This window comes from Bos mutus, chromosome X (genome assembly GCF_027580195.1).
Source record: "Bos mutus isolate GX-2022 chromosome X, NWIPB_WYAK_1.1, whole genome shotgun sequence".
Classification (NCBI taxonomy): domain Eukaryota; kingdom Metazoa; phylum Chordata; class Mammalia; order Artiodactyla; family Bovidae; genus Bos; species Bos mutus.
The window spans coordinates 2,944,549-2,958,008 of NC_091646.1; positions in this window are offsets into that span (position 1 = coordinate 2,944,549).

Sequence of the window (13,460 nt, forward strand, 5' to 3'; positions counted from 1 at the left end):
GATTTGGTTTGAGGAAGTGACATAGGCAAGAGATTGAAGGAAATGGCTCTAGGAATGATTTTATTAATAGCAATGTTTTAAAGCCTCCATGAAATTAAAAAGATATATAGTTGTATGAACATTTTTGTGCATGTGGACATCATTGTTGTAAGTTTTTTGAAGTAGAGAACATGAAGAAGAGAGCAAGATATATGATGTAATTTTGCTTTGTAAACTCTGAATTTGTGATTTTATTTCATGAACTTCCATTACATGGCACTTTATGATCATAATAATCATGTAGCTAATGTTCTATAATTCAATTATTGCACTGTTGTGAACATTAACAATCATGTAGCAGATCTGAAGAGTAGTGGTACAAACAGGCAATATTCATCTTTCAGTTAGTTACAGCCTATTGCATAATTACTTAAGTTGCCATTTGCACAACACATAACATTGGCATTGAAATGCAACAATTAATTATTTGACTAGTGCATAGTCTTGGAGATTGTAGGAGGCAACTAATGGGAATTTATGGAACAAATGAAGACATATATCTTGCCAGCAATCATCACAAAACACACGGGAGTTCCCACCCATGACAAGGTCATGTGGGAGAGCCCTGATGGGCAAGGTGAGTCAGGGCTCAAGGGCACCACCCCCACCCCCACCGGATCTGCCTGAGCATCTACCCCAAAACCAGAATCTGTCTGTTTTACTATTTTATGACTTTCACCAACTCTTCTGACATTAACAGGGGCTATCCCCGACCACCTTTCTCTGTAAGAAAATCAACTTAAAACTCTAGTTAATAAGTCTCCTGGGCGTAATAGGAGTGTTTCAATTCAAACCCCTCTGATGACTTTCTAGCTTGCCTGACAGGTTTGTTCAGATTCACAGCCTCCCAACCACGAGAGGCACGGGAAGCTTAGGATATTCTAACAGTGCAGAGCTTCTCAGAGAGTTAAAATTGTTAAAATAGAACTAGTAGAAGATTTTTTTGTTGAGCTAATGTTTGCTGCCAAGTTTCCATATCCCTTACCTACTGTGTCCCTGGGAGTGTATTGATTAATATAGTTGGTGTATAGAAATGTAAGTAGTAGCTTTAATGTTTGTAACCTTGGACCCTTGAGTTAATTCTTTTCTTGTTATAGCCCACCACACTTTTGCCTTATAGGAATGCAACTTTATCTAATGCTTTTTGAGGGTGGCACCTGACTTTAGAATAATCACCTTTAGAGAAAAATAAGTTTTCTGAAGAAAGGGTCATAAAATGTTAACAGGCCTCCTGGCCAGAAGATGATGTAAATCACCTAAAGCTTTTGCATATGATAAGTTTGCAGAAAGAAAGCCTGGCTTCGATAAGGATCAAGGACTGCTGACCTTGCATGACTCTACCCCTTCCCCCATTATCCTCTATGCACAACTTAAGGTATAAAAACTACTTTGGAAAATAAAGTGTGGGCCTTGCTCACTGAAGCTTGGTCTCCCCATGTCGTTCTTTCTCTTTCCTTTTCCTTTTCAGGCTGATCCCCTGGAGTGCAGGGGCCCTCTGCATTCACTTTCCTGCCTGGGCTTCTAAGACCCACTCGAGAAGGTGCCCAGGGTGGGGCACCTTCCTCGATTTGAGAGGGTGCCTGCAGCCTATGTGAACAGAGCAAGTCCCGTGCTGGGGCTTTATGGCTGAACAGAGCATTTTCTTAACTGTCTTTCCTTATCTCTTTCTTTATTGGCTTTTCTGAGTAAACCAAGGAATCCCTGGATCCAGCCTGGACTTTAGAGTAAAATATCTCCACTCTGACATTTCTTAACTGCCTAAATTCTTCTTCCTTAATTCATCACACCAGGCCTCCCTGTCCATCACCAACTCCCGGAGTCCACCCAAACCCATGTCCATTGAGTCGGTGATGCCATCCAACCATCTCATCCTCTGTCATCCCCTTCTCCTGCCCTCAATCTTTCCCAGCATCAGGGTCTTTTCAAATGAGTCAGCTCTTCGCATTAGGTGGTCAAAGTACTGGAGTTTCAGCTTCAACATCAGTCTTTCCAATGAACACCCAGGACCCATCTCCTTTAGGATGGACTGGTTGGATCTCCTTGCAGTCCAAGGGACTCTCAAGAGTCTTCTCCAACACCACAGTTCAAAAGCATCAATTCTTCTGTGCTCAGCTTTCTTTATAATCCAACTCTCACATCCACACGTGACCACTGGAAAAACCATAGCCTTGACTAGATGGACCTTAGGAAAATATAAGTTGCATTGAACCATTATAATCTCTTATTTTTATATTATATATTTCCAGCTACTAAATGTGGATATATTTTTATAAATGTGTTGAATTACTCTGAAAGTGTAATTCTAGTTTTATCCTGAAAAGTATATAGATAATAAACTTCCATGAAAGATGGTTTTTCTCTTGTTAGTCCAGAATCAAAAGTAGTCCCAATTGAGTCATAGTTAAGTTATAATAGAGAATGGTCTATTGGTCACACAATATCACTTGAATGACTGTCTCCTATTAGTATGGATTTTAGTATTATATTCATACTTTTTTATAACACCCAGAGCACCTAACACAATGCAGTGTACACAGCAGATTCTCATTAAATTCTTATTGGTTGATTATGGGGTAAATCTGCATTAGACGACTTGAGGTTGTTATAAGGAAGATGAGAATAGATAAAAGCACTTTGTAAAAGGTCTAAGTGCACCTCAATAAAAAGTATCATTACAATAACAATACTCCTGATAGAATGTTAAAGAAAAGTAAAGGTTATTCTTTATATTTTGTCTTCATGTAATTTGATGCCTTAATGATTTTTTAATATTGGTCCAATGATAATTGGAAAGAACTGATGTATCATATAAAAAAATTAAAGCTCCAATCATAATGGCTCCATTAGTGATCTTATCTGACCTCTTCTGTTTGAGTTAACCATAAGGTATTGTGAACATTGCTTACAATGCGTTTGGAAGGGATCTTATGACACCACTTCAGAGGAAGTTATTTAAATTCATATATAACCATTGTTCATTACTCATTGAGACATGTACCTTCTCACCCATTTTGGAATCCTCTGGAAATAAAGATAATTGAAAGATTGACATAGCAGGCTGTTTATAAATAAATGTGCATTATTAAAATTTAAATTAATATTCATATTTTAAAATAAACCTGGAGAATGTATAGGGGCTTAGGAAGAAACTCCTAAGATAATAAAATTGAAGTTAGATTTATTAGACTAAAATCCAAATGTAGATGCTACATTATGCTAAAGGGTAAACTGAGTAAAATTTGTTTAAGTACTTTCTCTATATTGCTTGTTTTTGTTGGATGAAACACATAAAAATAATTTTACAACTAAGGTGGTTGTTCCAGGACAACCTGACTGCTAGTCTTCCTGGAATCATTGGTTAACAGAGCTCACTACCTAATAACTAACTATAAATATTGATTATATCATTAAATTATGCTTTCCATTTTATATTAAGAAACATTTTATGTTTTGAATATCCTAACCCCTAGCCTAAGAGTCAATTCCTATGACTGAAATCGTGAATAAAGAGAGAAAGAAAATCACAAAGCTTACCCCCTTTTATTGGGGCTTTAGTATAGAATTAAAAAAACATTTATTCAGCAATTGTTTCATAAAAACTTCATATATTTTGACCCTGAGCTTGTCTTTGAATATACAGAAATAGAAATCACATGCCTTTGCTAGGGAAGAGAGATGCTAAAACAATAAGCAAGATATGCAATGGAATGACACAGAGGACCTTGAAAACATTTTGAAGTCTAAAATGTTTGCAAAATGTCTTTCTAAGAAAAGATTGTTACATTCTGTCAAATTTAGTAATACCTTTCCAAGCACTTGATGTGGTCCTCTTGTTTGGGTACCTACCTTCGCACTAAATCATTCAGCTGTTGGCTTTGCTGAAGTAATGTTTAAATTTATAGATGAGTGTTTTGTTTGGCTCCACCTTATCCACCTATTATGCCCGCCATGAAAATCCATGAAGTAACACTTATTGAGGTGAAAGAATGCATAATAGCCTGTAGGAAGTCAGCCCTGATCATATTTCTTGAGAAGCTAAGGGAGAAAAAAAATCACTAATTAAATGCAAGGTTTTATTAGAAATGAATACCAGCATTTCAATCCCTATTGGAATGTGTCCATAGGGTCTAGGCTTGATTAGAGATATAGCACAGGGGGCAATCATATGGGAAAATATCAGAGGACACCATACTCAAATTCCTCACTCTTGAAAACTATAGAAGGAGAAATTTAGACTTGTTACTATCTCTGTGTTAAATATCACACAGGGTATAAGATAAGTTTGGAGACTGTAGGCTTGGAGCAACATTTGCAGTATGAAGCAAAGGAACACACCACAATGCTCTGAAATGTAGATAAAGCACTCAAGAGAATAATTCTGTGTCAAATGCCAATTCCCGCCCATATCAAACCCTAAAATCTAGACAACAAGCCTGAGTGGCATTTTGATTAAGAATATTACTGCAAGCTTTCAGAGCAGACATCTGAGGGGTGGTTGTTTTCAGTCAATAAGTCATGTCTGACTCTTTGTAACCCCATGAGCTGCAGCATGCCAGACTTCCCTGTCCTTTCCCATCTCTTGGAGTTTGCTCAAACTTATATCCACTGAGTTGATGATGCCATCTAAACATCTCAGGCTCTGTTGCCCCATTTTCCTCCTGCCCTCGATTTTTTTCCAGCATCAGGCTCCTTGGTGTTTCTTCTTTCTGACTTACTTTGCTCTGTATAATAGTCTCCAGTTTCATACACCTCATTAGAACTGATTCAAATGCATTCTTTTTAATAGCTGAGTAATATTCCATCTTGTATATGTACCACTGCTTTCTTATCCATTCATCTGCTGACGGACATCTATGCTTCCATGTCCTGGCTATTGTAAACAGTGCTGTGATGAACACTGGGGTACATGTGTCTCTTTAAATTCTGGTTTCCTCCATGTGTATGCCCAGCAATGGGATTGCTGTGTCTTATGACTGTGTGGATCACAATAAACTGTGGAAAATTCTGAAAGAGATGGGAATACTATACCAGCTGACATTCCCCTTGAGAAACCTGTATGCAGGTCAGGAAGCAACAGTTAGAACTGGACATGGAACAACAGACTGGCTCCAAATAGGAAAAGGAGTACGTCAAAGCTGTATATTGTCACCCTGCTTATTTAACTTCTATGCAGAGTACATCATGAGAAACACTGGGCTGGAAGGAGCACAAGCTGGAATGAAGATTGCTGGGAGAAATATCAATAACCTCAGATATGCAGATGACACCACCCTTATGGCAGAAAGTGAAGAGGAACTAAAAAGCCTCTTGATGAAAGTGAAAGTGGAGAGTGAAAAGGTTGGCTTAAAGCTCAACATTCAGAAAATGAAGATCACAGCATCTGGTCCCATCACTTTATGGGAAATAGATGGGGAAACAGTGGAAACAGTGTCAGACTTTATTTTGGGGAGGCCCCAAAATCACTGCAGATGGTGACTGCAGCCATGAAATTAAAAGATGTTTACTCCTTGGAAGGAAAGTTATGAACAACCAAGATAGCATATTGAAAAGCAGAGACATTACTTTGCCAACAAAGGTCCGTCTAGTCAAGGCTATGGTTTTTCCTGTGGTCACATATGGATGTGAAAGTTGGACTGTGACAAAAGCTGAGCACCAAAGAATTGATGCTTTTGAACTGTGGTGTTGGAGAAGACTCTTGAGAGTCCCTTGGACTGCAAGGAGATCCAACCAGTCCATTCTGAAGGCGATCAGCCCTGGGATTTCTTTGGAAGGAATGATGCTAAGCTGAAACTCCAGTACTTTGGCCACCTCATGCGAAGAGTTGACTCATTGGAAAGATTCTGATGCTGAGAGGAATTGGGGGCAGGAGGAGAAGGGGACAACAGAGGATGAGATGGCTGGATGGCATCACTGACTCGATGGACATGAGTCTGAGTGAACTCTGGGAGTTGGTGATGGACAGGGAGGCCTGGTATGCTGCAGTTCATGGCATCACAAAGAGTCAGACATGACTGAGCAAATGAACTGAACTGAACTGATGGCAATTCTATTTCCAGTTTTTTAATGAATCTTCGCACTCTTCTCCATAGTGGCTGTACTAGCTTCCATTACCACCAACAGTGTAAGAGCGTTCCTTTTTCTCCCCACCCTCTCCAGTATTTATTGTTTGTAGACTTTTTGATAGCTGCCATTCTGACTGCGTGAAATGGTACCTCATTGTGGTTTTGATTTGCATTTCTCTGATAATGAGTGATGTTGAGCATCTTTTCATGTGTTTGTTAGCCATCTGCATGTCTTCTTTGGAGAAATGTCTGTTTAGTTCTTTGGCCCATTTTTTGATTGGGTCATTTATTTCTCTGGAATTGAGCTGTAGGAGCTGCTTGTATATTTTTGAGATGATTTCTTTGTCAGTTGCTTTGTTTGCTATTATTTTCTCCTATTCTGACGGCTATCTTTTCACCTTGCTTATAGTTTCCTTCATTGTGCAAAAGCTTTTAAGTTTAATTAGGGCCCATTTGTTTATTTTTGCATTTATTTTCATTACTATGGGACGTGGGTCATAGAGGATCCTGCTGTGATTTACGGTAGAGAGTTTTTGCCTATGCTATCTTCTAGGAGTTTTATAGTTTCTGGTCTTACATTTAGATCTTTAATCCACTTTGAGTTTATGTTTGTTTATGGTGTTAGAAACTGTTCTAGTTTCATTCTTTTACAAGTGGTTGACTAGTTTTCCCAGCACCACTTGTTAAAGAGAATGTCTTTTCTCCATTGTATATTCTTGCTTCCTTTGTTAAAGATAAGGTGTCCAGAGGTATGTGGATTTATCTCTGGGCTTTCTATTTTGTTCCATTGATCTATGTTTCTTTCATTATGCCAGTACTATACTGTCTTGATGACTACTACAGAGCCACTCTGTAGTAGAGCCTGAAGTCAGGCAGGTTGATTCCTCCAGTTCCATTTTTCTTCCTCAAGATTGCATTGGCTATTTGAGGATTTTTGTATTTCCATACAAATTATGAAATTATTTGCTCTAGTTCTCTGAAAAATACTGTTGGTAGCTGGATAGGGATTGCATTGAATCTATAGATTGCTTTGGGTATATATGAGTAATATATATATAGTATAGTAATATATATATAGATTACTCATTTTGGGTATAAATGAGTAGATTACTCATTTTCACTATATTAATTCTTCTGATCCATGAACATGGTATATTTCTCCATCTATTTGTGTCATCTTTGATTTTTTTCACCAGTGTTTTATAGTTTTCTATATATAGGTCTTTTGTTTCTTTAGGTAGATTTATTCCTAAGTATTTTATTCTTTTCCTGACAATTGTGAATTGAATTTTTTTCTCAATTTCTCTTTCTGTTTTCTCATTGTTAGTGTATAGGAATGCAAGGGATTTCTGTGTGCTAATTTTATATCCTGCAAATTTACTATATTCATTGATTAGCTCTAGTAATTTCCTGGTGGAGTCTTTAGGGTTTTCTATGTAGAGGATAATGTCATCTTCAAACAGTGAGAGTTTTACTTCTTCTTTCCCAATCTGGATTCCTTTTGTTTCTTTTTCTTCTCTGATTGCTGTGGCTAAAACTTCCAAAAATATGTTGAATAATAGTGGTGAGAGTGGGAACCCTTGTATTGTTCCTGACTTTAGGGGAATTGCTTTCAATTTTTCACCATTGAGGATAATATTTGCTGTTGGTTTATCTTATATGGCTTTTATTATGTTGAAAGTGAAGTTGCTCAGTCATGTCTGACTCTTTGCAACCCCATAGACTTAGCCTACGAGGCTTCTCCATCCATGGGATTTTCCAGGCAAGAATACTGGAATGAGTTGCCATTTCCTTCTCTAGGAGATCTTCCCAACCCAGGGATTGATCCCAAGTCTCCCACATTGTAGGCAGATGCTTTACCATCTGAGCAACCAGGGAAGTCCAACATTATTTTGTTGAGGTATGTTCATTCTATTCCTGCTTTCTGGAGGATTTTTATTGTAAATGGATGTTGAATTTTGTCAAAGGATTTCTCTGCATCTATTGAGATAATCATATGATTTTTATCTTTCAATTTGTTAATGTGGTATATCACATTGTTTGATTTGCGGATATTGAAGAATCCTTGCATCCCTGGGTTAAAGCCCACTTGGTCATGATGTATGATCTTTTTAATGTTGTTGGATTCTGTTTGCTAGAATTTTGTTAAGGATTTTTGCATCTATGTTAATCAGTGATATTGGCCTATAGTTTTCTTTCTTGTGTGTGGCATCTTTGTCTGGTTTTGGTATTAGGGTGATGGTGGCCTCATAGAATGAGTTTGGAAGTTTACTTTCCTCTGCAATTTTCTGGAAGAGTTTGAGTAGGATAGGTGTTAGCTCTTCTCTAAAGTTTTGGTGGAATTCAGCTGTGAAGCCGTCTGGACCTGGGCTTTTGTTTGCTGGAAGATTTCTGATTACAATTTCAATTTCCGTGCTTGTGATGGGTCTGTTAAGATTTTCTATTTCTTCCTGGTCCAGTTTTGGAAAGCTGTACTTTTCTAAGAATTTGTCCATTTCTTCCAAGTTGTTCATTTTATTGGCATATAGTTGCTGATAGTAGTCTCTTATGATCCTTTGTATTTCTGTGTCGTCTGTTGTGATTTCTCCATTTTCATTTCTAATTTTGTTTATTTGATTCTTTTTCCTTTCTTTCTTGATTAATCTGGCTAATGGTTTGTCTATTTAATTTATCTTCTCAAAGAACCAGCTTTTAGCATTGTTGATTTTTGCTATGGTCTTCTTTATTTCTTTTGCATTTATTTCTGCCCTAATTTTTATGATTTCATTCCTTCTACTAAACCTGAGGTTCTTAATTTCTTCTTTTTATAGTTGCTTGGTGTAGAGTTAGGTTATTTATTTCATTTTTCTCCTGTTTCTTGAGTAAGGCTTGTATTGTTATGAACCTTCCCCTTAGCACTGCTTTTACTGAGTCCCATAGGTTTGGGGTTGTTGTGTTTTCATTTTCATTCATTTCTATGAATATTTTGATGTCTTTTTTTATTTCTTCTATGAATTGTTGGTTATTCAGAAATGTGTTGTTTAGCCTCCATATGTTTGTATTTTTAATAGATTTAAAACTTTTATCCTGTAATTGACGTCTAATCTTACTGCATTGTGATCAGAAAAGATGCTTGAGATGATATCAATTTTTTTTTGAATTTACCAAGGCTAGATTTATGGCCCAGGATGTGATCTATCCTGGATAAGGTTCCATGTGCACTTGAGAAAAAGGTGAAATTTATTGTTTTAGGGTGAAATGTCCTATAGATATCAATTAAGTCTAAGTGGTCCATTGTATCATTTAAAGTTTGTCTTTCCTTGCTAAGGAGCAAGCATCTTCTAATTTCATAGCTGCAGTCATTCTCCACAGTGATTTTGGAACTCAAGCAAAGAAAATCTGCCACTATTTCCAATTTTTCCCCATTTGCCATGAATTGATGGGACTGGATGCCATGATCTTAGTTTTTTGAATATTGAATTTTAAGTAGCTTTTTCCACTCTTTCTCACCTTCATCAAGAGACTCTTTAGTTCCTTTTTGTTTTCTACCATTAGGGTTGTATCATCTGCATAACTGAGGTTGTTGATATTTTCCCCAGCAATTTTGATTCCAGCTTGTGCTTCATCCAGCCCAGCATTTCGCATCATGTACTCTGCATATAATTTAAATAAGCAGGGTGACAATGTACAGCCTTGACGTACTCCTTTCCCAATTTGGAACCAGTCCGTTGTTCCATTTCCAGTTCTAACTGTTGCTCCCTGACCTACATACAAGTGCCTCAGGAGACAGGTAAGGTGGTCTAGTATTCCCATCTCTTTGAGAATTTTCCACAGTTTGTTGTTATCCACACAGTCCCTGGCTTTAGCGTAATCAATGAAGCAGAAGTAGATATTTTTCTGGAACTCTCTTGCTTTTTTCTGTGATCCAACAGATGTTGGTAGTTGAACCTCTTGTTCCTCTGCCTTTTCTAAGTCCAGCTCGTACATATGGCCATTCTCAGTTCAAGTACTGCTAAAGTTTAGCTTGAAGGATTTTGAGCATTATCTTGCTAGCATGTTAAATGAGTGCAATTGTGAGGTAGTTTCAACCTTCTTTGGGATTGTCATTCATTGTGATTGAAATGAAAACTTATGTTTTCCAGCCCTGTGGCCACTTCAGTGTTTTCCAATTTTGCTGATATATCGAGTGCAACAATGTAAGAGCATGATCTTTTAGGTTTTGAAATAGCTCGGCTGGATTTCCATCACCATCACTTGCTTTGTTAGTAGTACTGCTTCCTAAGGCCCACTTGTCTTCACACTCCATGATGTCTGGCTCTAGTTGAATGACCATACCTTTGTAGTTATGAAAATCATTACAAATTTTTTGTACAATTCTTCTGTGTATTCTTGTCATCTTTTAATAACCTCTTCTGCTTATCTTAGGTCCTTACCATTTCTGTCCTTTATTGTGCCCATTTTCACATGAAATTTTCCCTCGATTTCTCTGATTTTCTTGAAGAGACCTCTAATCTTTCCCATTCTATTGTTTTCCTCTATTTCTTTGCATTGTTCAAATAAGAAAGCATTCTTATCCCTCCTTGCTATTCTTTGGAACTCTCCATTTAGTTGGGTATACCTTTCCCCTTTCTTCTTTTCTTTTAACTTCTCTTTTTTCTCAGCTATTTTTAAGGCATCCTCAGACAACCATTTTGCCTTCTTACATTTCCTTTTCTTTGGAATGGTTTTAGTCATCACCTCCTGTACAATGTTGCAAACCTTCATCCATAGTTCTTCAGGTACCGTGTCTATCAGATCTAATCTCTTGAATCTATTTGTCAATTTAACTGAACAATCATTAGGGATTTAAGTCATATCAGAATGCATCATTGTTTTCCTTTCTTCAATTTAAGTCTGAATTTTGCCATAAAGAGCTCATCATCTGAGCCACTGTCAGCTCCAGGTCTTGGTTTTGCTGACTGTATAGAGCTTATCCTTCAGCTGCAAAGAATATAATCAAAATGATTTTGTTATTGACCATATGTTAATGTCCACATGTAGAGTCATCTCTTGTATTTTGGAAGAAAGTGTTTGCTATGACCAGCATGTTTTCTTGACAAAATTGTTAGCCTTTGCCCTGCTTCATTTTGTACTCTGAGGCCAAACTTGCCTGCTACACTGGGTATCTCTTGACTTCTTACTTTTTCATTCCAATCCCCTATAATGAAAATGACATCTTTTTTGATGTTAGTTCTAGAAGATCTTATAGATCTTCATAGAACCAGTCTTCATAGAACTGTTTGTATATATTATCATGTGTGAAAACTATGACTACTTTGCCTCTTCTATTCCAACTCTCTTGCTTTTTCAAGATTTTTTTCTATTGGATATGCTTTCTGGTACAATGTTGAAAGGAAATTTAAATAATTGGAGACATTTTCTTTTTTTTAAGATTAAGCATTTTAAAATTTTATTCAGTTGGTAGATGTTTTTGGATATCTTTTGCATATATTAATTATAGGAATAAAAAGGCTCTCATTATTTTTCCTTTAAATTAGTTGAGAATTATTCTATTTTCTTATACATCAGAATATTTTGTGGAAGATTAGAATTGCTGTATAAATAATTATTCTTTAAATGGATGCTTAGAAAGTTGTTCCTTAAGTGTTTACTAGTTTTTTGTTGTTCAGTTGCAAAGTCATTTCCAACTCTTTGTGAACCCATGGACTGCTGCTCACCAGGTTTCCCTGTCCTTCACTGTCTCCTCAAGTTTGCCCAAACAAATGTCCACTAAGTCAGAGATGCCATCCAACCATCTCATCCTCTGTCGTCCCTTTCTCCTGCCTTCTATTTTTCCCAGCATCAAGGTCTTTTCCAGTGAGTCAGTACTTCACATCAGGTGGCCGAAGTATTGGAGCTTCAGCTTCAGCATCATTCCTTCCAATGAATATTCAGGACTGATTTCTGTTAGGATTGACTGGTTGGATCTCCTTGCAGTCCAAGGGACTCTCAAGAGTCTTCTCCAACACCACAGTTCAAAAGCATCAATTCTTCAGTGCTCAGCTTTCTTTAGGGTCCAACTCTCACAGTCATACATGACTACTGGAAAAACCATAGCCTTGACTAGATGGATCTTTGTCAATAAAGTAATGTCTCTGCTTTTTAATATGCTGTCTAGGTTAGTCATAGCTTTTCTTCCAAGGAGCAAGTGTCTTTTAATTTCATGGCTACAGTTACCTTTTCTAATTCACCTTACTGAATTAGTCACCTTTTCTAAAATCACCTTACTAATAATCTTTTCTTGCATGTGGTACCTGGTTTATTTAAGATTTTAAATCAGTGATTTAGACTATTGAAAAAGTTTCAAAATTGTGAGATATATTTTATATTAAACGGAGTATTCAAAATATCTATATATATTTTAATAATATTTATAAAATACATCCATATAATCCCCCTCCTAGCTTAATAAATGGAAATTTTGTAACAGTACATAACTATATGAGCTTCTTATATTTTAGCAGATAAGGCAAATATTTTTCTCAAAGGTTATGCTAATTTACTTTTGTACAGCAATATATATGAAATCTTTCATTGTTCCACATTTCTATCAACTGATGGTAGTGTTAAGTTTTAAAATTTAATCATGATTGGCCTTTTACATTTATATTTTTAATCTACCTTATGTAGATATTTGTATATAGGGTTATAAACATATACAATTTCACTGTTTTGCCTTGTATATGAATACATAATTACCATGTACCATTAATTGAAAAATGCATCTTTTCACCATTGACCTCAAATACCAGCTCTGACGTTTATCCTGTATGTCTTTGTGTGTGTTCACACATGTGAAAGCACCAGTTCAGTTCAGTTCAGTTGCTCAGTCGTGTCCGACTCTTTGCGACCCCATGAATCCCAGCATACCAGGCCTCCCTGTCCATCACCAACTCCCGGAGTTCACTCAGACTCACGTCTATCGAGTCAGTGATGCCATCCAGCCATCTCATCCTCTGTCGTCCCCTTCTCCCCCTGCCCCCAATCCCTCCCAGAATCAGAGTCTTTTCCAATGAGTCAACTCTTAACATGAGGTGGCCAAAGTACTGGAGTTTCAGCTTTAGCATCATTCCTTCCAAAGAAATCCCAGGGCCGATCTCCTTCAGAATGGACTGGTTGGATCTCCTTGCAGTCCAAGGGACTCTCAAGAGTCTTCTCCAACACCCCAGTTCATAAGCATCAATTATTTGGTGCTCAGCCTTCTTCACAGTCCAACTCTCACATCCATATATGACCACAGGAAAAACCGTAGCCTTGACTAGACGGACCTTTGTTGGCAAAGTAATGTCTCTGCTTTTGAATATGCTATCTAGGTTGGTCATAACTTTCCTTCCAAGGAGT